Source organism: Notechis scutatus, chromosome 1 (genome assembly GCF_049901735.1).
Source record: "Notechis scutatus isolate UNSWTSFEM ecotype Mainland chromosome 1, rNotScu1.2, whole genome shotgun sequence".
Classification (NCBI taxonomy): Eukaryota; Metazoa; Chordata; class Lepidosauria; order Squamata; family Elapidae; genus Notechis; species Notechis scutatus.
The window spans coordinates 9,624,364-9,649,546 of NC_142009.1; positions in this window are offsets into that span (position 1 = coordinate 9,624,364).

Consider the following 25,183-nt stretch of genomic DNA (forward strand, 5'->3'; position numbering starts at 1 on the left):
GTTCCACACTGCCACATTTTGAGCCTGAGAAAATGGAAGGGGGGAATTTCTTGGAGTGTATGTAGTTAGACATAATAACATTCTTTTTCACCGAACTGGTTGTTACATTGGTTGAATCGCACCACTGGAGACAATGGATCCCCCAGCCCTGCCCGGGCCACCACAAGTGTCAGCGTTCCAGAAAACCTCCACTCCAACCAATAACTCCGAGATAGGAATCTTCTCAAAAGTTCTGTTTTAATTGGTTAGTAAACTGGCACATCTGGGGAATCCCGAACCTGATAGTTCCGGGCTTCCTTGCAATAAGTAAAAACTACAAAATCCATCCCCTGCACCCATCATCGCATCACATGCCCCAATCACCATCCAACTTGAGACTTCCCCTCACTTATGCACAAAATAACATGACCTTGAATTAGAAAAAGAAAGTTATTATGTCTAACCACATACACTCCAAGAAATTCCTCCCTCCCATTTTCCCAGGCTCAAAATGTGGCAGTGTGGAAGCATCTGGTCTCAATATGGCTTCCAAAGCTGACAAACAGGTGCCCCCAACATGAGTGAGGTTGAACTGGCCACACCCATCCTGACCACACCCACCCCAAAGTCTGGTTCAGTACAGGATCCATGAAGAGCATTGCAGACAAATGATGGCCTGGCTTCTGTTTGGAAATCTCCAGAACATGAGAACTCGCCGTGGCATGCTGTGGTGAGCTCTGAAGCCGATACAGTGTAGAAGGTGCAATAAATCAACCGGTGATTGCTTTTAGAAAAGTCATAAAAATAATTGATTAGATTGCAGGGATTTGAAGGTGTTTTTTTTTCCCCTTTCTTTTTTTAAACAGAGCAGCTGGTTCAGGGTTCAGGCCACAATTCTAGCAGGCTACTGTTCAACGGGAAGCCACAATAAAACTTTCCCTGACTGTATTATTGCTCTGTAGGGAGATTTAAATCCTTCCGGATCCTGTGAACCTTTACTCCAGTGTAATTCACCTTAAGATTCAGTGGGGCTTACTGCTCAATTAGAAAGCAGGAAAAGGCTAGTGACTTTCATCAGGTCTTTTGTCTGACATGATATAGCAGAGGGTTGGACTAGAAGACCTCCAAGGTATCTTCCAACAGCTGCTATTCTGTTGTACTGTTATACATTTTTATAATTTACATGTGCCATGCCCCTGGTGGAGACGGACTCTGAGGGAGAGGAGGAACAGCCGACAGGGAGTGGAAGTGTGGCTCTGGAGGTGGTGGAGGAGGCTGGGGAAGGGCAGAGGCCGGCTGGGCAGTCAGAGGAGGACCCAGGCCCATCCCCTATCCATCCTAGGGCACGCAGGGAGGAGAGGATAAGGGAGAGACGTGGTCTACTCAGGAAGAGAGGGTCTTGATCCTCTTCATGGGCTGCAGCTGTGACAAATGGATAAGAGGACAGACATGCGTAGGGGCGAGTGCTGGAAACAAAGCATGGAAATATCTCTAGTTTATGGTTCCTCTCTGAATTTGGCGTCCTTCCCAGTGTATGTTCTGATATCTGTGGATGTCCTCCAGCCCTTATCTTGCCTGGTTTGTGTTGTTTTTTACTCTTTATACTTTAAACGGCATTTCCTCCTTCTTGTAACTGTTTGTGTGGGAGTCTTTTGTCTCCAGTCAAGCATATTTGGAGCTTGGAAGCAAAGTGAAGGAATCAAAGGGGCGTCACCTGTTTTTTTTTGTGACTGTGTTTATTTTGCATCCCACCCTGGATCATCACACATGTCTATGGAGATTCTCAGTCATATCCAGGGCCTGGTTTTCTTCAAGAGGCAACTGGATGTTCTTGGGTTGTTGTTTTTTTTTTTTAAGATGTTTCACTTCTCATCCAAGAAGCTTCTTCAGTTCTGACTGAATAGTGGGGAATGGAAGGATTTATATTCCTTGCAGACAGCTGGTCATTTGCTCAGAGCTGGATGAGAAACACCTTTGGGACAACAATGAACTGAATGACTGAGAATCTCCATAGACATTTTCTTGCAGACGTTTCATGACCCAACTAGGTAACATCATCAGTGTTAGAAGGCAGTGGGGTTTGCTCTCTGTTTATATATCAGAGGCTTGTCCTGTCAATGTTGGTTGGAATGTTCTTGGTGGTTCCTAGATTAGTCTGTTGTTTACTGATCGTTTCTCTGAATTGGTTGTTCCTTGACTGGGATATTGTTTACTATGGGGGTCCAAGCTTGGTTGCCTTCTTGCGGACATTTCATTACCCAATTAGGTAACATCAGCCATGCTAGAAGGGAGTGGGGATTGCAGAGAGGAGGAGGGGGGGAGGAGAAAGGACGATCTGATCTTTGCTGGTCTCTGGGCTTGGTTTTCTTGCAGACCTTACATGACCCAACTGGGTAACACCATCAGTGCTACAAGGGAGCGAACCCAAAAGAGCCAAGTTCAAAAAGGAACAAGGTTCACTTTACCAGACCGGCCAGACAATCCAACCTCTTGGATTTTCCCATCAAACTATTTTTCCATTGTTCAGGGTCCCTTATGCTCCTAAAGCGGGGACCCCGATCAGTGGTGGGATTCAACCTGTGTAACACACGCATTGTTTTAAAAAGCCCATTTTTCAGCTCTAATACTTACCTTCTACTGCAGCCCCAGGGAGTAAAACAGCGGAGGCGCGGGAAAACCGTTCTGCCATGCAAATCAGCTGTGCTCCAAGACAAGGAAATAAAGCACAGGAAAGAGCAGGGGCAGGTAAGCAGGGCCAAATGCTCACAGGAACAACCGGTTCTCCCAAACCGGTCCGAACTGGTAGAATCCCATCCACCCACCCACCCCAGACCCAACCATCCTTGCCATAAACATAGTTTCCTCTCCTCAAAGCTGTCCTCTCTGCTATTGAATTTTCCAGGATAGTTAGACATTATATCCTGAAAAAAAAAGCTGCTTTCTCATAATTGTATCCATAAGTGTCATGATAATCTACAAAACGGTCCCCAGCTGCTGAATAAAGTTTGAGTGGATGGATGGAAAACTAATCAAGGAGAGAAGCAACCTGAAACTAAGGAAGAATTTTGTGACGGTGAGAACAATTAATCAGGGGAACGATTCCAGAAGTTGTGGCTGGTCCAACACGGGAGGCTTTAAAGGAGAGATTGGACAGCCATTTGCCTGAAAGGGTGTAGGGCCGTGATGGCGAACTGGTGGCACACATCCCAGAGGTGGCACGCAGAGCCTTCTCAGGGAGCATGCGAGCTGCCACCCCAGCTCAGCTCTGCTGTGCATGCTGCACACTTCCCTCCAGTCAGCTGGTCTTTGGGTATCTACAGCACATGTGTGGGGGGGTGGGGTGCATGCATGGTGGGTGGGGGGCATGCATGGGAGACACATGTGCACAGGTGGGACATGTGCATGAGGGCAGGGCAGTGATGGCATTCAATTTTTTTTTACTACCGGTTCTGTGGGCGTGGCTTGGTGGGCATGGTTTGGCTTGGTGGGCGTGGCAGTGGAAGGGTACTGCAAAACCCCCATTCCCTCCCCACCCCACTAACCTGCTTTCCAGCTCTGTTTTCCTGTGCAGGGCACCAAAAGAAGACCCAGCCAATCAGACCCAGGACTCAATGGGAGGCAGAGAAGAGATGGGGGCGGGGCCAGTCAGAGGTAGTATTCCAAACTACTCAAAATTTCCACTACCGGTTCTCCGAACTACTCAAAATTTCTGCTAACAGTTCTCCAGAACTGGTCAGAACCTGCTGAATACCACCTCTGGGGCAGGACACATGCATGTGGATGCGTGTGCATTGCATTTCTGGGATGTGTGCATGCACATGCTTTGGCCACTCGGTGCCGAAAAGGTTAGCCATCACTGGCGTAGGGTTCCCTGCCTGAGCTAAGGGTTTGGACTAGAAGATCTCTAAGGTGCCTTCCAACTGTTATTCTACTATTCTTAGAGCTTGGGCTCTCTCTCCTTTGCGGGCAAATTGCGAAGCCCTAAAAGGAATTAAAACCGAGCCATCTCACTTCCAATTTCACCTTCCCTTTATAGAAAGGTGCCACTTTGTGCTCACCGACCGAAACGCAATCCTGTTTGTAGCCGTCCCCGGGTTGTTAGGTGGTAGACCTTCATCTGACATGGGAATCTTGACATCCTGGCTGGCCTTCTCGCTTTTTCCAATTTTTCACTACATCAGTCATGAATAAATCACCCAAACCTATCAGATAGCTGCAAATAGGAAGCTGAGTGTAAGTATCAGTTCAGTGGTCAAAGAGCGCTTTTTTTGGGGGGGGGGGAGGGAGTGGGGAAAGCGGAGAGCAGAGTTTGGCGCTTGCCGGATGGACGTTTGCAAATGGAAAGCCTGGCGGGTTCATTAGATTCGACATCCCTCTTGGAAAATCTCCCCGCTTAGATTCAGAGGGAACTTCTCGGACCGAAGCTCTACAGCTCTTCTGATTTGGTGATCCCCTTTCAAGAGCGCCATCAAAACTGCGGCGTTCAAAGGCCTGCGTTCTGTCTTTCAGCCATCCTTATAGAACATAGAATAACAGAGTTGGAAGGGACCTTGGAGGTCTTCTAGTCCAACCCCCTACTCAAGCAGGAGCAAATATTAGCCTCTACCTGGGATCGAACTCACAGCCTCCTGATTGTGAGGCAATCCTGATTATTATTATCAGATTAACAGAGTTGGAAGGGACCTTGGAGGTCGTCTAGTCCAACCCCCTACTCAAGCAGGAGCAAATATTAGCCTCTACCTGGGATCGAACTCACAGCCTCCTGATTGTGAGGCAATCCTGATTATTATTATCAGATTAACAGAGTTGGAAGGGACATTGTAGGTCACTTAGTCCAGGGGTCGGCAACCTTTCGGACCTCAGGCACCACTAAATCATCATTTTAAATCCTGCAGACCGCTAATATGATCTGGGTGGGCGTGGCTGTGTCACTCATGTCGAGGGGTGCCTCCCCGGCCTCTACTTGCCCCTCCCCTCCCAGCCACTCCTCCCCTGCCTGTCCGGGCTCCTTAGGGCCCCAACTGGAAGCAGTTGCTGGAGCTAAGCAGCCACCACGAGAAAAGAGTTGGCCAAACAGCTGGCTCAGTTCAAATTGGATCTGACCGAGAAGGAGACTCGGCAGAAGCACCTCACTGAGGACTAGGAGCAGCATAGGCTTTCCAAGCAGAGGGAAGACCTGCGGAAATGCAAGGCCAGGGCCCAGCACCTGGAGGCTCAGTGGGCTGAGATGCTCAGCCAGTTCCAGGCCATGATGCAGTCCCACTGGAACGAGGCCACCAGCAGCCCTTCCCTCCAGCCTTCACACACCAGGAGGCTGAAGCAGACCCCAAGTTGGAATTTCTGCCCCCCTACGACCCACACAAAAAGACCCCGAAGGGGGAGACACTCTGCAGCAACACAAACATTCATTGCACATATCCAGCCCAGGGGACGTAGTTTAAGGACCCCTGATTTAGTGCAATATAAAAAAATGCAAATAATTTTTCTGCGGACCACCAAAATTTTCCTCGCAGACCACCATTGGTCCACGGACCACCAGTTGGTGACCACTGATCGATTCCAACCCCTTGCCCAAGCGGGAGACCCTACACCAGTGGTCCCCAACCTTTTTTGTACCAGGGACCAGTTTCATGGTACAAAATGGTCCACGGACCGGTACCGGCATCAGCACGCACGACCAAGGCAAGGCGAGCTGAGTGACCAGCCAGCCAGCCATCCCCCGCTTCTCCCCGCCACCTTCAACTCCTCCTTTGTACCTTTGTTGATGGGCTTTTCGGGCTCTTTCTTAATCTCCTCCTGAATAACGCGAGACTCCACCGCCATCGGGACGGCTCTTCGTTCGAAGCCGCCCCCCCCTTCGACGAAACTAAGGTGCGAGGATTCCTTCAGCACCCAAACGCCGCTTTCCAACCGACGACCGACAAGCTCACCCGGAAGCACTTTCTCAAGCCCCGTCGAAACAAGATGGTGGCGCCCAAGCAAAGTAGGCAGCCCGGTACAAAATGATCCACGGACCGGTACCGGTCTGGGGCCCGGTGGTTGGGGACCACTGTCCTACACCATCCCTGACAAAGGGCAGTCCGATCTTCCCTTGTAAGCCTCCAGTGATGAAGCTCCTCGACTTATAACAGTTCATTTAGCGACTGTTCAAAGTGACTTATGACTGTTTTTCACAGTGATGACATTTCACCACAATGGAGGCGACTGATGGGCTTCGGGTAGTTGGAAAATACGACTCCCAAAGCTTGGGAGACAAAACCTCTAGTCCCAAAGACCGACCCAGGTTGGATCCTGCAACATTATCCTGCAACACTTAGATTCACTTCATGTGTAAGAAATTCAGTGCCGATCCAGAAAGAGAAAGCATGTGGAATAAGGCTTCTGAAATGGTTTTGAATTCCTTTAGCAAGCTCTCTTCTCTCTCTCTCTCTCTCTATGTCTACCTGCTGACATCTGGCCTCGATCTCTGAGTGTGTTTTTACTCTCGACCTCCTATTACACCTGTGTGTCTTTATGTTATTGCTGTGTACGCGCAACACAGCAATAGCCAAGTGATGCTACTTGAAAAGGTGAGGCTGCAAAGCCTTTGTGTCTTTTCTTTTTTTTCTGGAGAGGTGTGTTACAGCTGAATTGTTTTTTTAAAGGAAGGAAGGGAAGTAATCCTCGACTTACTGACACAACTGAGACCCACATTTCTGTCGCCAAGCAAGACAGTTGCTGTGACCCATTTTAAGATCTTTTGTTGTGGCCTGTCAGCTGCCAGTCCCTCCAGCAGCCAAATCGGACGAGGAGGCAACATGGGAGTCAGAGTCAGCATCAGGGCAACCTGAGAGCTCCGAGGGGGAAGAGGGAATGGACCTGGCAGAGAGAGAGAGAGAGAGAGGCAGAGGCAGAGGCAGAGCCTGGGCCATCCATCAGCCATCAGATGGAGAGTCAACAGCCCTCCAGGTCTGGAGGTGGATGATGAGGAAGAGGAGGAACAGCTGGATCCAGTGCCTGACATGCAGATGCACAGAAGGCAGAGGAGAGGAGAGCAGAAATCTATGGGCGGTCCTTGGGAGAGGCAGAGAGAGGAGAGCAGTGGAAATCTATGGGCTGGTCCTTGGGACAGGAGGCGGAAATCTATGGGCGGTCCTTGGGATGGAAGGCAGAGGAGAGGAGAGCAGTGGAAATCTATGGGCCGGTCCTTGGGACGGAAGGCAGAGGAGAGGAGAGCAGTGGAAATCTATGGGCTGGTCCTTGGGACAGGAGGCAGAGGAGAGGAGAGCAGTGGAAATCTATGGGCCGGTCCTTGGGACGGAAGGCAGAGGAGAGGAGAGCAGTGGAAATCTATGGGCCGGTCCTTGGGACGGAAGGCAGAGGAGAGGAGAGCAGTGGAAATCTATGGGCCGGTCCTTGGGACGGAAGAGCCACTACTGCTAGTGAAGTCCCACCCTAGCTCTGGAGATAAAAGGCAGGGGGCGGAGATGAATAGATGTGGCAGATAACTATTCATCTTCTGGCCGGGCAGACTTAGCCTGTGGTGAGAGAGAAACTTTTTGCCAGTGCTCCTAATCCAGGAATCATTTATTTAAATACAGAGGGTTTGTCGTGTTTGGGCAGCTGTGTCAGAACATCTTTCTTGCCACAATTCAGTGAATCCCTGCAGTTATTAAGTTAGCCAACACAGTTGTAAAAAGCCAATCCGGCTTCCCCATGGACTTTGCTTGTCAGAAGGTTGCAAAAGACGACCACGTGACCCTGGGACACTGCAACTGTCATAAATACGAGTCAGTTGCCAAGTGTCCAAATTTGGATCGCGTGACCACAGAGATGCCGCAGTGTGAAAAAAGATCATAGGTCATTTCCTCCCCCCAGTGCCGTTGTAACTTCAAATGGCTGCTAAGTAACAGGTTGTAAGTCAAGGATTAGTTAAATCTTAAGGAAAGAGTTGACACGTGGATTTTGGCTTCCAGATTTTTGCAACCTCAGCAAAAATCAAAAAGCCCAGGTTTGAAATGGGGGAGGGGTTTTTGCAGATGAATTCTGACAGTGCCATTGTTAGGCATCCAGAATTGTCCATGGTAATCAATGGTAATCAATCATGGGTGGGTGGGGGTCATTTTAACACTGATAAGCAAAGGAGCAAGTGGGCGCAGTGACGGGATGGGGTGAAATTCAAATAGAGGCAATCTTCAACTTACGACCATTTGTTTAGGACTGTTTGAAGTTACAATGGCGGTGAGAAAAGTGACTTACAACTGTCACAGCATCCTCGCGGTTGCGTGCTCAAAATTCGGACAATTGGCAACTGGCCTGTATTTACGACAATGGTGTGAGAAGCCCCTCCCTCCTAGAAGAATGAAATATTTTGAGGAATATTTTAAAAGGCAGATTATTACATTTCCCACAGGGAGAAATGGAGAAATATGTTTTTTAAAGGCAGAAAGCAAGCCCCCCCCCCCACTTTCCTTAATAGCCCACAGTAAATGTCAGCACATAAGAAATAAAGAACATTGAGAATTAGATCGCTCTATTAATAAGCAAATACCCTCACCCAAGAGCCAAAACAGGACGAAAGCCGTTAAGCCACAATAGGAATTATTGCATCACCCTCAGAGTAGTCCAAACTTCAACCAAACCTAGCTCAGACAAACACCTAGGATTTGAACTTTGCCTCTAAAGCCAGGTATGACCCCTACATGACCCCTGCATTGTCCCATGAGAGTCTGACAACAGCCAATAGAATGCATGTTCTTGCACAAAAATAGGAAACTCAAATTCAAAGCCCAAGAGAAGGTATAAAAAACCCCATTCTCAACTCCATGCAGTCAGCTGCTTCAGAACCACGTGCTTGGTGGTTCTGTTCATCATTAAACCTTGTTTCCAGTCAGTCTCCATTGGTGTCTTTCTCCTGGCTTGGAACTGAACCAGATGGATATTTCTTCCCACAGTTGCATCATCCGGGATCTTGTAATCGCCTTTGCAACCATCCCAGATGGCTCCCAACGAGTAAATTCAAAGAAGGAAGCTGGATTCACTGAACAACTGCAATGATCTGCTTTAGAACCATGGCCAAAAAAGGTAATAAAATGGAGTGCAGCTGCACACTTAACAAGTGCCTTGCTTCGCAATGGAAATTCTGGCGCTCGGTTATAGTCGTAAGTCAAGGACTACCTGGATTTAGGCAGATTAAGGTTCAGTGTTTTGTGCAAATGGGGAAAAAGATAACCTGTTAATTTGCTAATCAGGTTGCAGGTTTGCGGTGGGAACACAGCTGCCTTGATACAAAATCCACCTTCTGTCTGTAGTAAGTTCACGGAAATCCTCTTCTTCTTTGAAATCAATTTCAAAAGCTTCTTTTATATCAGCCTGAATGAGAACAGGTAGGGGGAGAAAAAGGGGCAGGAGAATTTTTCTGACAGGTGCTAGTAAAAGAGGAAGAGGCTGTCAAGAAAAAGAGCTCCTGATCCAAAATGGCCATCATGAACCCCGCGGAATGCAGAGGGATTTTAATCCAGAGAAGGACTTTTTGCCCCAAGAAATAGATTTGTAATTTTTCTGCCTTTTTTTCCCACATTCCTTTTTAAGCTCATGCCAAACTGTTTGTGTTACAATATTTGAGGAGCTGCCGCAAAGAAGAAGGGGTCGACTTATTTTCCAGAGCATCTGAAAGTAGGTCCAAAAACAACAGACGGAATAATCAAGGAGAGAAGCAACCCAGAATTAAGGAGAAATTTTCTGAGAGTGAGAACAATTAACCAGCAGAACGACTTGCCTCCAAAAGTTCTGGGGGCTCCATCACCGGAGGTTTTTAAGAAGAGACTGGAAAAGCCTTGTCTGAAAGGGTCTATAGCAGTGGTCCCCAACCTTTTTTGTGTCAGGGACCAGTTTCACGCAGAAACACTTATTCAAGGACCGGGGGGGGGGGAGTCTGAGTTTGGTGGTTTACTTGCAGACGTTTCATTATCTGACTAGGTAACATCTGATGTTGTTACCTAGTCGGGTAATAAAACGTCTGCCAGCAAATCACCAAGTTCAGGGAGCGCCAATGCCTCCTCATTGCAACCCTGAGCGACAGATAGTCCCTGCAGGACGGCTGAGAAGCCCCCTCTCGGTCCCTGCCTTCCTCAGCCCCATCCCTCAGGTGTCTCCCTCCCTCCCTCAGCCTCATCCCTCAGGTGTCTGCCTCGTTCCTCTCTCAGTCGCTCTCTCGCTCCTCCACCAGCCCAGGAAGAAACCGCTTCAAAGGAGCCGGCAGGGTGGCTTTTCCTGTCGGCGCAGCTCCCGGCGCCCGCTCACCCCCGCCCCGCCCGCCGCCCGCGGTTCAATCCAGTGCTCCGTTTTGCCTGCCTGCCTGCCTTCGTTTGTTTCAGAGCAGCTTCGGCTGAGTAAAAGAGGCGAATAGTTATTATTCTCAGCCGAAGCTGCTCCGAAACAAACGAAGGCAGGCAGGCAGGCAGAACGGAGCACTGGATTGAACCTGGATTGATTGGCGGTGGGGTGGGGGTGAACGGGCGCTGGGGGAGCTGCGCCGACAGGAAAAGCCACCCTGCCGGCTCCTTTGAAGCAGTTTCTTCCTGGGCTGGTGGAGGAGCAAGAGAGCGACTGAGAGAGGAACGAGGCGGGAGGAAACCGAAGCCGCTGAGCCAGAGAGCAGGACAGGCTTTGGTTGCTTCCTCCCTCCCCTTCTTTCATTTGTGTCCTTGATCCCTGATCCCAGCAGCATTCACCGAAGGCGAAGAAAGCCGCCATTTTTATTTTATTTTTATTTTCTTTGCAGCCTGGTGCAAAGTGATCCACGGACCGGTACTGGTCCGCGGCCCGGTGGTTGGGGACCCCTGGTCTATAGGGTCTCCTGAATACCTACTGTTGGAAGAAATATCCATCTGGTACAGTTCGAATACAGGAAAAAGATACTGGACACATGGAGGGGGATTGGAAAGATGGTTTGATGATGAAGGAGAAGCACATGTGAGATTCTGGACAGCAGAGAGCTGACCACATGTAGTTGAGAGTGTGAGGGTTTCTTATGCCTTCTCTTGGGCTTTGAACTTAAGCTTCCTGTTCCTGTGCAAGGACATGTATTCTGTTGGCTGTTGTCAGGTTCTTATGGGGTCGTGTTTGTCTTAGCTAAGTTTGGTCGAAGTTTGCTGGGTGATGCAGTGTCCTTAGGAGATTGCAGTGGGCTCTGTGTCTTCTGCTAAATCGCCCTATTATGTCTTGAAGGGCCATGTCTACATCCCATCACCCTGGATTAAAAGGTCTTTTGTCTTGTAAATAGGTTGGCCTAGTCCTGCTGAGGCTATTAAGAAAGATGGGGGCTGCTTTCCAAGAGCATGTTTCTCCTTTAGGGAAATATAATATTCTACCTTTTTTAATATTTCCCAAAATATTTCATTATTCTAGGACCATGATGGCGAACCTATGGCACCCGTGCCACAGGTGGCATGCAGAGCCATTTGTGCCGGCACGCGAGCTGCAGGCAAACTTATCTCACTGGGCATGCGTGTGCCTCACAGCTGATTTTCAGCCAGTTTGGGGCTTTTTCGGCCTCCCAAAGGTTTGAGGAAGGCTTCTACAGGCTTCTGCAGGCTTTGCAGGCCGAAAACTAGCCCTGTTTCATCACGAAAATACCGGAAGTGACGAAACAGGGCTAATTTTCGGCCTGCAAAGCCTTCAGAAGCCTGCAGAAGCCTTCCTCAAACCTTTGGGAGGCCGAAAAAGCCTCAAACTGGCTGAAAATCACCTGTGAGACCCAGTGCAGGTAAGGGGGCAGCGGGGGTGGGTGGGTATTACGCGTGCATGCGTAGGGGGCGTGGGGGGGGCGTATTGCCTTCTGGGTGCTGGCACACGATTGCGCACATGCAAGCGCGTGCACAATTTTTGGCAAAGGAGCCCAAAAAGGTTAGCCACCATTGTTCTAGGAGAAGGGTGGGTGCTAACTTTGTAGACTGCCCATAGAAAACCGGGGGGCGGGGGGAAACAAGACAATGGAATTAGTGACTTGGGGATTTTTTTTTTTATAAATATGTTTTATAAATATTATTTATAAAAATGATAAAGGCAGGAGGAAACTAAATAAATACATAAAAGATATTTTCGCTTTTTAAGGACAAGATTTTACCACAGTAGTTAAGGAGAAAACTCATAAAATATTAATTCAGAAGAGAAAGCGAAAGGAAAGTATTCTTCACATAGAAAGCTCTCAGAATGAGGATAATTAATTAGGCAGTAATAAGAGAGAAGGGGGTGGGGGAAATAAAACGAACACCCCACATCACTACTTCGGCAGGGGTTTGGACTAGATGACCTACAAGCAGGGGTGGGATTCAAAAATTTTAACAACCAGTTCTGTGGGCGTGGCTTAGGTGGTGGGCGTGGCTTGGTGATCATGTGACTGAGTGGACATGGCTTGGTGGTCATGTTATTGGCTGGGTGTGGCCAACTCAATATCACTCACATCGAGGCACGCATCTCCTCGCCTGGCCTCTCATGACTGTGGGGATGCTGCAACAGTTGTAAGTGTGAAAAATGGTCATAAGTCACTTTTTTCAGTGCCATTGTAACTTTGAATGGTCACTCCACACAAGTAAAGTACCAGCAAAGGAGGGGGGGAAAACTCCAGAGAAGTTTCTGAGATAGGAAGTCTAGTCCTGCCAAGAATGTAATAAGGGTTAACAGAGAGGCAGTTTCTGTAAGCAACACCAGAATGTTTCCTTCCAGCCTTCCTTACAGCAGGGGTCCCCAACCACCGGGCCGCGGACCGGTACCGGGCCGTGGAGCACTCTTTACCGGGCCGCAAAGAAAAAAATTAAAAAAATGGCGGCTTTCTTCGCCTTCGGTGAATGCTGCTGGGATCGGGATCAAGGACACAAATGAAAGAAGGGGAGGGAGGAAGCAACGAAGCCTGTCCTGCTCTCTGGCTCAGCTCTCTCAGTCGCTTTCTCGCTCCTCCACCAGCCCAGGAAGAAACTGCTTCAAAAGAAGCCGGGGCTTTTCCTGTCGCCGCAGCTTCCCGAGCGCCCGTTTCACCCCACCCCGCGCCCGCCCGCTCGCAGTTCAATCCACAGTGCTCCGTTCTGCCTGCCTGCCTGTCTGGTTGTTTGGGAGCAGCTTCGCTGAGAATAATAACTATTCGCCTCTTTTTATCAGCGAAGCTGCTCCGAAACGAAGAAGGCAGGCAGGCAGGCAGGTAGAACGGAGCACTGTGGATTGAACTGCCGAGCGGGCGGGCGGGCGGGGTGGGGTGAAACGGAGCTTCGGGGAAGCTGTGGCGACAGGAAAAGCCACCCCACCCGGCTCTTTGAAGCAGTTTCTTCCTGGGCTGCTGTAGGAGCGATAGAGTGACTGAGAGAGGAACGAGGCAGACACCTGAGGGAGGGAGGAGGCAGACACCTGAGGGATGGGGCTGAGGGAGGCAGGGCCGAGGCGCTCCCTGAACTTGGTGGTTTGCTGGCAGACGTTTTATTACCCGACTAGGTAACAACATCAGATGTTACCTAGTCAGGTAATGAAACGTCTGCAAGCAAACTACCAAACTCGGATTCTCTCTCCCTCCCCCCTCCCCCGGTCCTTGAAAAATGTTTCTGCTTGAAACCGGTCCCTGGTACAAAAAAGGTTGGGGACCGCTGCCTTACAGGATTAGGCCAGTAATTTCTTCTAACAGCCGGTTCTCCGAACTGCGTAGAATGTTAACAACCGGTTCTAGCGAATAGTGCAAACTAGTAGAATCCCACCCCTCCAACTCTGTTATTCTATTCATGTTTTCTGTAAAGGAGAGAAGCAACCTGGAATTAAGGAGAACCTTCCTGACAGTGTGGACAAATAACCAGTGGAACAGCTCGCCACCAGAGGTTGTGGGTGCTTCATCGCTGGAGGTTTTTAAGAAGAGATTGACAGTCAGTTGTCTAACACAGTATAGGGGCTCCTGCTTGAGCAGGGGGTTGGACTAGAACAGTGGTGGCTAACCTTTTTGGGTTCCTGTGCCAAAAATTGTATGCGCGCTTGCATGCTCGCGCTCATGTGCCAGCAACCAGAAGTCAATGCGTGCCCCCCATGCCCCCTATGCATGCGCATGCAACCCCCCCACCCCCCACCGCCCCTTACCTGCACTGCACCTCACAGCTGATTTTTGGCCAGTTTGAGGCCTTTTTCGGCCTCCCAGAGGCTTGAGGAAGGCTTCTGCAGGCTTCTGCAGGCTTTGCAGGCCGAAAACTAGCCCTGTTTCGTCACTTTCTGTATTTTCAGAAAAAACAGGAAGTGAGGAAACGGGGCTAGTTTTCAGCCTACAAAGCCTGCAGAAGCCTTCCTCAAGCCTTTGGGAAGCCAAAAAAGGCCTCAAACCCATTGAAAATCAGCTGTAAGGCGCATGCATGCGCAGTGAAGTAAGTTTGCTTGCAGCTTCTGTGCCGGCACAAATGGCTCATGCCACCAGTGTCACGCGTGACTAGAAGACCTCCAAGGTCCCTTGCAACTCTGTTATTCTCTTATTCTGGTTTTGTCCAGTCTTTGTGAGCCTTGAGAGAGGAACGGTTTGAACCTTGATTTTTTTTTTTCAGTTGTAAACCACAAATCCCTGATTGTCAGCAACATACAGGTAGTCCTCGACTTACAACCATGCTTTTAGGGACTATTCAAAGTTACAGCGGCATTGAAAATGTGACCTATGACGGGTTTTCACACTTATGACTGTTGCAGCCTCCCTGTGGTCACACGATCAAAATTCAGAGGCTTGGCAACTGGCATGTACTTATGACGGTTGCAGTGTCCCACGGTCACGTGATTCCCCGTTGGCGACAAGCGAAGTCAGTGGGGAGGCCAGATTCACTCAACGGCCGTGTTACTAAGTAAAACAACAACTGCAGTCATTCACTTAACAATAGCGGCAAGAAAGGGCATAGCTCCCTTAGCCTATGTCTTGCTTAACAACAGAAAATTGGGGGGCTCAATTTTGGTCTACCTGTAAGAACTTTTCCAAACAATTAAAGTCTGTTGCAAACAAGAGCATTAAAGGCGCAGGAGATAAAACCGAGATAGTCTGGTGGCAAGTAAGAAAGCTAATTAATAATATGCCTGATTTTCAGAGAGATGAGCCAGAGAGGGATGACATGAGCTGAAACAGGGGTCACACAGATGACCTTGTCAGGACCCATATTATATTTTTCACCTGCCTTCTAAGTGCTGACACATCAAAGTTGGATGGGGAATAAGTTTTCAGCAGGGCACCTTTGCTTTCAAAGCGGATGTGCTGGCGGTGTACGGCGGGGTGGTGGAAAAAAGTGCAAACGGACATCCCGAACACCTCCAACTCTGTGTGGTGATTGGCAGCTTGCCTACCTTCGCTATTCTCCGGCGGAGGGCTATGAAAGCTTCCCCTTCCCTCCAAAACGGCCGCCTCAGCAATACAAGGGAAAAGGAGAAGGAGAAGAAAAAGAAAAAAAAAACGATCAAGATTTGCTTTAACGGTCCTCCTGAATTCAGGAAATGGGTTATATAAACAAGGGCAGCTCAAGGAAGATGCTCCTTGAGTCCAGTACAGGGGTGGGCTACTACGGGTCCACCCGGGTTCGGGAGGAACTGTTGCTAACATTATGGCTGGTTCAGAGAACCGCCACATCCCACCCCTAGCTGGCCCCGCCCACCCCACCCTGCCCCTCCCAGGAGTCTCCACGCAAACTTTGGATGCAGGTAAGTGCAGGGCAGAGGTGGGTATTCAGCAGGTTCTGACCAGTTCTGGAGAACCGGTAGCGGAAACGTTTGAGTAGTTCAGAGAACCGGCAAATCCCGCCTCTGACTGGCCCCGCCCCTTCTCTTCTCTGCCCTCCCATCGAGTCCCAGCTGATCGGCTGGGTCTTCTTTGGTTGCCCTGCACAGGAGAACGGAGCTGGAAAGCAGGTTAGTGGGGTGGGGAGGGAATGGGGATTTTGCAGTATATCCTTCCCCTGCCACGCCCACCAAGCCACGCCTACTAAGCTACGCCCACAGAACCGGTAGCAATTTTTTTAATCCCCCCGCTGCAGGACCTGCACGGAGGCTTGGGGAGGGTGAAAAATGGGCTCCCAGAAGTTCCAGAAGTCCGGAAACAGACCCCTTTCTGGCCTCCAGAGCCCGGGGAAGGAAAACCTACCCACCCACTGCCATGGTGCAGGAGGCCGACTAGGCCACACCCACCATGGCCACGCCCACCCAGCAATCAGGCAGAGAACCCTTTGATGAAACAGACCGTGAAGGTGGTGTGTGCGGTCTCTAACATAAATAGGGTCTCCCCATTTATTCGTACCTATTTCCTGTATTCTTACTCATGTTTATACTTATACCTATTGTCTTGTAAGCAATTGACAAATCAAATAAATAAATAAATACTTTTGCATTTTGAATCTTATCTTATAACCTAATAAAAGGTTTGAAAGTTTTTTTAAAAAATCGGGCATGTGGCATCTGGCCTGAAATTATAATGGTTGCAAAAGACGTAAAATCGGCCCTAACTCCCTTAACAACCACCCCACTTAACAGCAGAAATGCTGCCCCCCCCCCCCAATTATGGTTGTAAGTTGAGGACTATCTGTATGTAAACACTTTCTACAGGTAGTCCACAATTGAGCCTAAAATTTCCATTGCTAAGCAAGACAGTTGTTAAGTGAGTTTTGCCCCATTTTATGACTTTTCTTGCCACATTTGTTAAGTGAATCACTACATCTGTTACACATGGTTGTTAAGTGAATCTGGCTTCCCCGTTGACTTTGCTTGTCCCAAGCCCTGATCCTGGGCTACTACAGCTGTCATAAATATGAGTCAGTTATCAAGCATGTGAAATTTGACCACATGATTATTTGGATGCTGCAATGGTCATAAGTTCACAAGTAACTTTTTTCAGTACTGTTGTGACTTTGAATGGTCACTAAATGAGCTGTTCTAAGTCAAGGACTACCTAGATATGACCGTGATTGCTATTGGTTTGAATCTACAATTCAGCTTTGGAAAACTGACGATCAGGAGTTTGTTACTCAGATAACAAATAATTAACAGAGTTGGAAGGGACCTTGTAGGTCATCTAATCCAACCCCCTGCCCAAGCAGGAGACCCCCTACACCATTTCTGACAGAAGGGAGTCCAATCTCTTCTTGAAAGCTTCCAGTGATGAAGCTCCCACAACATCTGAAGGCAACTTCTGTTCCATTGGTTGATTGTTCTCCCTGTCAGAAAGTTTCTCCTTATTTCCAGGTTGAACGTCTCCTTGTTCAGTTTCCATCCATTATTCCTTGTCTGGCCTTTGGGGGCCTCGGAAAATAGCTTGACCCCCTCCTCTCTGTGGCAGCCCCTCAAATATTGGAAGACTGCTATCATGTCTGCCCTGGTCCTTCTCTTCATAGACTAGCCATGCCCAGTTCCTGCAACCGTTGTTCATATGTTTTAGTCTTCAGTCCCCTAATCCTCTTGGTTGCTCTTCTCTGTACTTTTTCTAGAGTCTCAGCATCTTTTTGTATAGTGTGGTGACCAAAACTGGATGCAGTACTCTAAGTGGGGCCTTACTAAGGCTTTATAGAATGGTATTAGTACCTCACTTGATCTTATTGTTTAGTCTAGCGACAAGTCAAGGGTACCTCTAACAATAAATCTAGAAACTATTATTTGTGCATTTCAATCTCACAAGATTGATATGATTTCCCTGCTTTTTAGGATAGCCTCTTTCATTTTGAGCAAAACGGTTTAAAAATAATTCTAACCCTAACTTTAATCCTAACCGCCCCTATCTTGCATTCGCTACAAAAAGTCTGACTTCCAATGCTAATTTCTCCTCGTGCCAACTGTTCTAATTCATTAGGCCTCCAAACTGTCCAGATAAAAAAATCAGGGGTATCAGGTTAACCTCCAAAGCAAACAATCCTCCCAAGATGGCTGCCAAAGGGCCAAAGTTCACCCCCTTTTTACAGATCATCTAAAACTTTGGAGGGGGGGAGGAGGGTGTCAACCTATCTGGGTTAGGGAAACCTCGGTGCAATTAATCTCCCGAATTATAACCAAGCCTGTTTTTGTAAGTGAAGTTTCTCTCCACCGTGGAACATGGGAAGCTGAAGCATCTGTTTTTAAACCAGTAGGGAATTTCTTCTTTCTTAATTTGTTTGTCCTCATGTGTGAATCAAGCTGAGGCAGGTATAAAAGTCACCAGCCATTAAGTGTTGTCCTAGTGAACGATCGCTTAAATATGAGCCAGCAAATGTGCGGCGGCAGCCAAAAAAAAAAGCCAATAGAATCCTAGGTTGCATTAATAGAGGAATTGTATCAAGATCATGGGTTAGTACCGCTTTATAATGCCTTGGTAAGGCCACACTTGGAATACTGCATCCAGTTCTGCTCACCACAATGTAAAAAAGATGTTGAGGCTCTGGAAAGAGTGCAGAGAAGAGCAACAAAGAGGATTAAGGGACTGGAGGCTAAAACATGATGAGCAGGAATTAGGTATGTGTAGTATGATGAAAAGAAGGATCAGGGGTGACATGATAGCAGTCTTCCAATATCTCAGGGGCTGCCCCAAAGAAGAGGGAGTCTCCAAAGCACCTGAAGGCAGGACAAGAAGCAATGATTAGAAACTAATCAAGGAGAGAAGCTAGCTAGAACTGGGGAGGAATTTCCTGACAGTGAGAACAATTAATCCGTGGAATAACTTGCCTGCAGAAGTTGTGAATGCTCCAATACTAGAGATTCCAAGGTCCCTTCCAACTCTGTTATTCTAACATTTCTAAAAACTGGAGATTTTTAAGAAGAGACTGGAGAGCCACTTGTCTGAAATGGTATAGGGTCTCCTGCTTGAGCAGGGGGCTGGACTAGAAGATCTCTAAGGCCCCTTCCAACTCTTGGATTCTGTCGTCCTATCCTCACCAATAAATCTGGGATCCCAAACATGGGAATCGTAAGTCCCGCTTAGAACAGGGCAGAAAAGGTCTCGATGCTTTTGAACACGGATGTTGGAAGAGACTTCTGGACAGTCAAGAAAGCAAATCAATGGATCATCAAACAATTCAACCCAGACTTCGCCACTCTAGTTCTAGTCCCGCCTTAGCTATGAAAGCCAGCTGAGTCATTTGGACCAATCAGGAGACTTTGAGTTCCAGTCTCACCTTAGCCATGAAAGCCAGCTGGGTGACTTTGGGCCAATCCCCTGAAGACTGGGGGTTCTAGTCCCGCCTTAGCTATGAAAGCCAGCTGAGTCATTTGGACCAATCAGGAGACTTTGAGTTCCAGTCTCACCTTAGCCATGAAAGCCAGCTGGGTGACTTTGGGCCAATCCCCTGAAGACTGGGGGATCTAGTCCCGCCTTAGCTATGAAAGCCAGCTGAGTCATTTGGACCAATCAGGAGACTTTGAGTTCCAGTCTCACCTTAGCCATGAAAGCCAGCTGGGTGACTTTGGGCCAATCCCCTGAAGACTGGGGTTCTAGTCCCGCCTTAGCTATGAAAGCCAGCTGAGTCATTTGGACCAATCAGGAGACTTTGAGTTCCAGTCTCACCTTAGCCATGAAAGCCAGCTGGGTGACTTTGGGCCAATCCCCTGAAGACTGGGGTTCTAGTCCCGCCTTAGCTATGAAAGCCGGCGGAGTCATTGGGACCAATCAGGAGACTTTGAGTTCCAGTCTCACCTTAGCCATGAAAGCCAGCTGGGTGACTTTGGGCCAATCCCCTGAAGACTGGGGGTTCTAGTCCCGCCTTAGCTATGAAAGCCAGCTGAGTCATTTGGACCAATCAGGAGACTTTGAGTTCCAGTCTCACCTTAGCCATGAAAGCCAGCTGGGTGACTTTGGGCCAATCCCCTGAAGACTGGGGGTTCTAGTCCCGCCTTAGCTATGAAAGCCGGCGGAGTCATTGGGACCAATCAGGAGACTTTGAGTTCCAGTCCTGCCTGTGGACTGGATGACTTTGAGCCAAATCAACCAACCAAACGTAAGGTGGCAAAACTGGGCACGACTCATTTAACAACCGCCACGCTTAGCAATGGAAATCCTGGCCCCACTTGCGATCGTAAGTCGAGGACTACCCGTAACGTTGCAGTCACTCCCTAAGCAGTTGCGGACAGCCAACGAGAAAGATATTTATTTATTTTCTGGATTTACACCATCGAGAAGTTAGACTTGTTCCAGGCAAATTCTCAACATCTTTTCCTTCCAGCCTGGCCTTCCCGGCCTGCAGCTTCCAGGGAGGGGACGGGGGACGGGGTGGGGGGAGGAGGAGAGAGAGAGAGAGTGCAGAGGGTGCATTATGGGTGGTGTTAGGGTGGATGGGAAGAGCAGATTTGCAAAAATTTGCACAACCAGCCAAGCAGAACCTATTTTCTCTCCCAGTGCAATTAACAGCACCAACATTTACAATATATATATATATATATATTGTAGTTGTAGCAACGTTTTGGCAGAATCTCATCTGCCATCATCAGGCTTCTGTATGTATGTATGTATGTATGTATGTATGTATGTATGTATGTATATATATACACACACACATATATATACATATATATGTCACATATATATATATACACACACACACACACACACACACACACAATTACCAGTGCTTTCGGTTAAGTAGAGGCAAGTACATTAGATAGCAGCAAGGGGTTGATCTTAATGTGTTTTTTTTCCCCTCCTCAATCCGAGAGGAGAGAGAGAGAGAAAGAGTCTAGCATTTCCTTTGTGCAGACAGAGAACTCCTAAATCCTACGTAGGCAGTAAAATCAATGCTGTGGAACCATTGATAACAAACCTAAGGCATAGCTGCTCGCTCTTGTTTTTAGCCTCTGTCGTCTTCCGCGCTCTCCCTTTCTGCCCTCCTTCCTTCCTTTTTTTTTTTTTGCTACATCCCCCCAATTAATTAAGCCTTTCACAGGCCTGTAATTAGGAACATTAGCAAGTCATAAAATTGCCGCTAGTCTCTAAATTATGTCCTGGCCCAAAGCAATTTGTTTTTAATTCCTTTTGAAGACAATAGCACTGCAGAGTCCTATATATCTTCGTAGCGGTATACTGTTTACTTCTTTTATGACTCTATGAAGATCTAAATTCTTCTACTGCTCCCAGATGTACCCCAATGGAGCTCTCCCCCCACCTTCCCCCACGCTCTTCCCTCCACCATCCTTGTGCATCTTCAGGGCCAGAGCATGGGTTCCAGAGAAAAGGATGCTCTCGAAATATGGATAAGGGGTCCCCTTCTGTAACCCACCCTACTCCATTGTCTCGTCCCGTAGTACCAAGACAGATCGCAGGAGGGTGAAGGAGAAGTAAGGTCATGTCACAATGGACCTGCCCTTGTTTGCGGGTCTACAACAACTTGCTGCGGGTCAATTCATCACAGCCAACTCGCTGCTGGAATGGAATGGATTGGAATGGATTGGAATGGGATGGAATGGGATGGAATGGATTGAGATGGAATGGAATGGGATGGGATGGAATGGAATGGGATGGGATGGGATGGGATGGGATGGATTGAGATGGGATGGAATGGAATGGGATGGGATGGGATGGAATGGAATGGAATGGGATGGGATGGAATGGAATGGGATGGAATGGAATGGGATGGAATGGAATGGGATGGAATAGGGTGGGATGGGATGGAATGGAATGGGATGGGATGGAATGGAATGGGATGGGATGGGATGGATTGAGATGGGATGGGATGGGATGGGATGGGATGGGATGGAATGGAATGGGATGGAATGGATTGGAATGGGATGGAATGGAATGGGATGGAATGGAATGGAATGGGATGGGATGGGATGGGATGGGATGGATTGGAATGGATTATAATGGGATGGGATGGGATGGAATGGAATGGATTGGAATGGCATGGCATAGCATAGCAAGGCATAGCATAGAATAAAATAGAACAGCATGGCATGGCATGGCATAGCAAGGCATAGAATAGGATAGGATAGGATAGGATAGGATAGGAATAGGAATAGGAATAGGAATAGGGTAGAGTAAAGTAGAATAGAGCAGAGTAGAACAGAAAATATGGAATGGAATGAAATAAAGAATAGACTAGACTAGACTAGACTAGACTAGACTAGACTAGACTAGAATAGGAATAAGAATAGGAATAGGAATAGGAATAGGAATAGGAATAGGAATAGAGTAGAGTAGAATAGAGCAGAGTAGAACAGAAAATATGGAATGGAATGAAATAAAGAATAGAATAGAATAGAATAGAATAGAATAGAATAGAATAGAATAGAATAGAATAGTTGGAGGGGACCTTGGCGGTCTTCTAGTCCAACCTCCTGCTCAGGCAGGAAACCCTATACCATTTCAGACAAATGGTGATGAGATTAGCTTCCACCTCCTGACAGTTTATACAATGTCCCTTCAACAGTTCCAAGAAGGCTCCACACCAATTTGCACTACTCAGGTGACCCTGATGTCACAGACATACCTCCAAGTGGCCTCCACAACTCTCTAAAAGGATGCAAATGACCAGCTGTCTGCAAGAAATATAAATCCTTCCATTTCCCCACCATCCAATCAGAGCTGAAGCAGCTTCTTGGATGAGAAGTGAAACATCTTCAAAAGAAAAACCAGAAAGTCCAGTTGCCTCCTGAAAAAGCACCTCTGGGTTCTCAGTAAGTGGTAGACATCACAAAGTAGACTGAGAAGCAGTCCAGGAGGGACCCAAAGTTTAGTTTTCCAAACTTTAATAAAGCCTTTAAACTTTAATCATAGCATTGTTATATCAATTGATATAGTTCTACACGTTCTCACAAATTAATAATGTTCTTAATGTGGCTCGTTGCACAGTTAGCCAGATGTTCAGACTGGATTTGGCATTTTTGTCCATCTATCGAGTTCTTCCCTAAGACCTGAGATAGGCAGATGTGGATGTTTGATGGTGTCAAAAGTATCGTGGCAGGATGTCAGCTGTTCCAAGTAAAATTGCCTTTTGCAATTGACCAATGGTGAATTTGTCAATGCCGATGATGTTCAAATGGTGCTTGAATTGTTTTGGGTGGGCATTCAAGATGCTTATTATGAGTATTGGTACTACTACCTCTGCTTTCTTTTGGTGCCGTCATTCTACTTCTATTTGCACATCTTCCTATGTAGCAGTAACCAGAGTTATGATGTGTTTCATTCTGGCACAGAGACACAAAAGGGGGATCCTGAATGAATGAATGAATGAATGAATGAATGAACAAATGGATTCTTTATTGGCCAAGTGTGATTAGACACACAAGGAATTTGTCTTGGTGCATATGCTCTCAGTGTACATAAAAAGAAAAGATACATTTGTCAAGAATCATCAGGTACAACACTTAATGATAGTCATAGAGTACAAATAAGCAAACAAATCATACTAGGAAACAGTCAATATAAATCATAGGGATATAATCCTTGAGTACTTTCTGAACTTGGCTGTTTTCTTGCAGAGATTTCATTATCCAAACTTACAACTCAAGCTAATAGTAAACAACAGCCTAATCTAGGAACCTCCAAGTCCATTCCCACCAGTAGCAACGTGCATATAAACAGAGAACAAACTCTATTCTCTTCTAGCACTGATGATGTTATCTAGTTGGGTTATGAAATGTCTGCAAGAAAGCCACCAAGCTGGGAGAGTACCAAGGTCCTTAAAGTGACTAATCATCCCCCAAATTTGGAGATTTAATTCTCAATGTTGATTGTTGTCCATCATTATATAACTTGTACAGATACATGCCCCTTAGCCACGTTGTTAGGCAGGTTCTCAGCTGTGACTCAGTGACAAAAAAAAAAATTAAAGACTGAGTCTGGGTTTGTCTTGATAAGTCAATTGGTTTATTCAGCTGAAGATGGAGGAACCCTGATCAGAGTGCAAGACAGAGATTTATACATGTCTTTGCTTTCGCTTGGTTACATACGAGGAAGCTGGCACTCAGTAAGGTATAAAAATATAGAAATTATAAAAACTAGTCAAGCGCACCTTCTGTGGCTTTGGTCATATAACCTTGGAGTCCTCCCCTATCTTGTGCTCACGTGGATGTTTATCACATACCTTATGGACGCGGTGGCTGAGTGGCTAAGGCGCCGAGCTTGTCCATCAGAAAGGTTGGCAGTTCAGCAGTTTGAATCCCTAGCGCTGCATAATGAAGTGAGTTCCTGTTACTTGTCCCAGCTTCTGCCAACCTAGCAGTTCGAAAGCATGTAAAAAAAAATGCAAGTAGAAAAATAGGGACCATTTTGATGGGAAGGTAACGGTGTTCCGTGCGCCTTTGGCGTTTAGTCATGCCGGCCACATGACCAGGGAGACATCTTCGGACAGCGCTATCTCTTCAGCTTTGTAACGGAGATGAGCACACTGCCCCCTAGAGCCGGAAACAGCTACCACAGATGTGCAAGGGGAACCTTTACCTTATGGATAAATGTGACCTTCAAAATCAATGGGGGAAGCCAGATTCACTTAACAACCACATGATTCTCTTAATAACTGCAGTGATTTGCTTAACGGCTGTGTGGGAAAAAAGGATCGTAAAATGGGGGGAAATCTCCCTTAACAACCATCTCACTTATCAGCACAAATTTTGGGGGGACATTGTGGTCATAAGTGGAGGACTACCCGTTATGACTGGTTCTGTGGGCATGGCTTGGTGGGCATGGCAAAATCCCCATTCCCTCCCCACCCCACTAACCTACTTTCCAGCTCCGTTCTCCTGGGCAGGGCAACCAAAGAAGATCCAGCCGATCCGCTGGGACTCAATGGGAGGCAGAGAAGAGATGGGGGCAGGGCCAGTCAGAGGTGGGATTGGCCAGTTCTCCAAACTACTCAAAATTTCCACTACCAATTCTCCAGAACTGGTCAGAACCTGCTGAATATCACCTCTGGTTGGACTCAAAGAGAATTAATGACCTAAAGTCACCCAGTCAGCTTTCAGGCCTAGGGTGGGATTCGAACTCAAAGTTTCATGATGATTGGCCCAAAGTCACCCAGACAGCTTTCATACCTAAGGCAGGACTAGAACTCACAATCTCCTGGTGATTGGCTCAAAGTCACCCTGACCTAAAGTGGAACTAGAACTCACCATCTCCTGGTGATTGACCCAGAGTCACCCAGTTGGCTTTCATGTCTAAGGCAGAACTAGAACTCACCATCTCCTGGTGATTTGTCTAAAGTCACCCAGCCGGCTTTTATGCCTAAATCGGGACTAGAACTCGCCATGTCCTGGTTTTTAATCCAGCTCTTTAACTACTACACGAAACTTCTTC